At 79.6% G+C, this 2500-nt stretch overlaps 1 non-coding gene across 1 annotated transcript; it reads left to right on the forward strand.

Annotated features, from left to right (window-relative positions):
• Positions 1-2138: 2138 nt before the first annotated feature.
• On the forward strand, positions 2139-2291 carry LOC136995881 (5.8S ribosomal RNA). Its single transcript, XR_010887401.1, has one exon. It is a non-coding gene; the product is annotated as a 5.8S ribosomal RNA (ribosomal RNA).
• Positions 2292-2500: the final 209 nt, after the last annotated feature.

Genomic DNA, 2500 nt, shown 5'->3' on the forward strand with positions numbered 1-2500 from the left:
ACGGCGATCCGCCGCCGCCGGGGCAGGGGAGGGTCGGGCCCGGGGGAGGGTCCGGCGGGGAGCGGGCGGCAGTGCGCGGGAGGGTCGGCGGGGCTTGCTCCCCCGGCGCCCGCGGGAGGAAGCGGCGGGCGGAGACGCGAGCGAGATGGCACCCCGGGTCGGGACGGGTGCCGACGGGTCGCCACCCCTAAGCGGTGGGGGGCGGACCCGCGGCGGGCTGCGGCGGAGCAGCCCGTCTTGCAGAGACGGCGAGGACAGGCGTTCCGGGATGGCGCGCGGGGCGGGCGCCGGGCGGCGGCGGACCCCGAGCGGGGGCCGTCGCGCCAGGCCACGCGAGGCGACGGGTCGTGCCCGAGCGGGCGGCCCAAACCACGGCTCTCCTCCCGGGCGCAGCTGCCGCCGGGCGCCGGGTTACTGAGGGAAACCCCGGGCCCCGGGAGGAGGACGAGGTCGTGGCGGCGGGTGTCGGGCGCACCCCGCGGGCGGACGCTCCGCCGAGGGGCGCCGGAGCCGGCTGGCGGGTGCCGGGTTTCCCCTCCGCGTCCCGTCTCGCTGCTGCCGCCGAGGCTGCCGCCGTCGCCGCGAGGCGGCGGCGGCCCGGCGGCGGGCGGCGGCGGGGGAGGCACCCCCGCGGGGATTTCAGGTCGTTTCCCTCACCCCAGGGCCAGGTACCTAGCGTCCGCGCTCCTCCTGCCCCCCCTCGGTGACCCACCCGTGTGGTCCCGTGTGCCAGCTCGCTCCTCCCGGGCGCCGCGCCGTGAGCGCCGCACCGGCCGTGCCCTCCCGCCCTTTCCGCTTTCCCTTTCTCTCCCCCCCCCCACCGCTCCAGCCGCCCCGCGCCGTGCCGCGGGGACCGTGCTGCGAGCGGGCCGGGCGGGGGGGGGGGCGGGGTGGCGGGAGGAGCGGAGGGCCTCCGGCCACCGCGGCCGCCGGTAGCCGCCCCGGGTAGGGATGGCCATGGGCCCCGGGCTCCGGGCCCGAGGGTTCTCGGCGGGAGAGCCGGGCGGGGGTTTAAAGACTCGGGCGGCCCGATGCGACCCGGGGGGCAGCCGGGTGTGCTGCCGGAGGGCCGGGGGGCCGGCGCGCGCGGGCGCCGTGCCCCCCCATGCCAGCCGGCGCGCCCCGCGCTCGCCCTGCGGGCAGCCGGGACGGAGAGGGGTACCCTGCCCCCTCTCTCCGCGGTCTGGTCTCGGCGGAGGGACGCCGCGCGGTCGGCTGGCGCCGGCCTGCCTCGAACGCGTGACCCCGGCGCGAGCGCGTGCTCTCGCCGGGACGGTGAGCCCCCACCCACCGCGGGTGGTGCGGACGCCGCGCCTCGGCGCGATCCGCTCTCCTCCCTGGCCGGGGCTCTCGGTCTGCCGCCGTGGCCGCTGGCGGCGGCGCCCTACCCGCCGGCACTCCGCCATCCGGCGCGCCTGCCTCGCTCTGCCCAACCCGGCTTCGCCGGGCGGCGGGCGGGCGGCAGGCGGGCGGCGGGGGCGGCCCCCCCGTTCTCCGCGTGGAGACGGGGAGAGCGGGCGCCGTCCCCGTCCGTCCCGCCTTGCCCGCCCGCCCGCCGCCGGGCGTCTGTCCGCGGAAGGGACGGGAGAGCGCGTGGTGTCGTCCGGGAGGCTGTGTGTGCGCGCGCGCGGGCGTGGGCGCCGCCTCGGGGCCACGGCGGAGCCGGAGGCCGGCGAGGCGAGCGAGGAGCTGGGGAGCGCGGGGCCGGTGGGCCGCGGGCGCGCGGGCAGCGGCCGGTGCCGCTGCCGGTGGCGGCCGGGCTCCGACGCTGGGGGTCCGCGGGGAGCCGCCCCCTCCCCCAGCGTCCCCGAGGCAGGCGGCGCGGCCGGCGCGCTGCTCCCCGCCGGGCCGGGCCGAGCCTGGGCGCCTGGGCCGGACTCGAAGCGAGCAAAGGGTTGTCCCAGGTCGGGAGCGAGGGCTCCCCGCCCTTCTCGTTCGGGTTTTCCTTTTCCCTTTTTCCCCCCCCACTCTGTGCTCGTACGGTCAGCGGGGCGAGCCCCTCTCTCTGGCTCTCGGCCGTCCCTCGCTCAGCAGCCGGCGTCGGCGTGAGGAGGGAGGCGGAGCGGAGGGGGGGCCCTCAGGGGCTGCCGAAGGCTGCCCGGTCCCCCCGCGCGCGCGGCGGGGACCGAAACCGAGACAACTCTTAGCGGTGGATCACTCGGCTCGTGCGTCGATGAAGAACGCAGCTAGCTGCGAGAATTAATGTGAATTGCAGGACACATTGATCATCGACACTTCGAACGCACTTGCGGCCCCGGGTTCCTCCCGGGGCTACGCCTGTCTGAGCGTCGCTTGGCGGTCAATCGTCACCCCCGCTGTCGCGTTGGCGCAGCGGTGCCGCCCCTCGGGGGGGGCGCGTGGGGGGGCGGGGGAGGCGCGGCGGCGCCGGCGGCGGCGGTGCGCGGCGGCCTCGGCGGCGGAGAGTCGGCGGCGGAGCCGGGACCCCGGTGCGTGCACCGGCGGCCCCGGTCTTCCTGCCCGCCGGGCTCCGGCGCCGGGC

The sequence above is a fragment of the Apteryx mantelli genome, unplaced genomic scaffold (assembly GCF_036417845.1).
Source record: "Apteryx mantelli isolate bAptMan1 unplaced genomic scaffold, bAptMan1.hap1 HAP1_SCAFFOLD_171, whole genome shotgun sequence".
In the NCBI taxonomy this organism is placed as follows: Eukaryota; Metazoa; Chordata; class Aves; order Apterygiformes; family Apterygidae; genus Apteryx; species Apteryx mantelli.